Here is a 423-nt window from a genome sequence, read left to right as displayed (position 1 = left end):
TACTACTACTACTACTGCTGCTGCTTCTACTACTACTACTACTGCTGCTGCTTCTACTACTACTACTACTACTACTACTACTACTACTGAGGCGGTGAGCTGGCTGAATCGTTAGCGCGCTGGACCAAATGCTAAGCTACGTTCTGAGTTTAAATTCCGCCGAGGTTGACTTTTCGGGGTCAATAAAATAAAGTACCAGTTAAACACTGGGGTCAATGTAATCGACTCAACCCCTTCCTCCAAATTACTGTCCTTGTGTCAAAATTTGAGACCATTATTATTACTAATACTGAGTGAGTGAGAGAACGATGTATGCCATCAAAGTGACACTGGGGTACAAATATACGAAGCCCAATATATCCCTCATGACTTCCCGTCTGATAAGGGTACACCAGGCATATTCATGACAACCATATGCGTGCG

Source organism: Octopus bimaculoides, chromosome 5 (assembly GCF_001194135.2).
Source record: "Octopus bimaculoides isolate UCB-OBI-ISO-001 chromosome 5, ASM119413v2, whole genome shotgun sequence".
NCBI lineage: Eukaryota > Metazoa > Mollusca > Cephalopoda > Octopoda > Octopodidae > Octopus > Octopus bimaculoides.
This window is presented reverse-complemented; position numbering follows the sequence as displayed.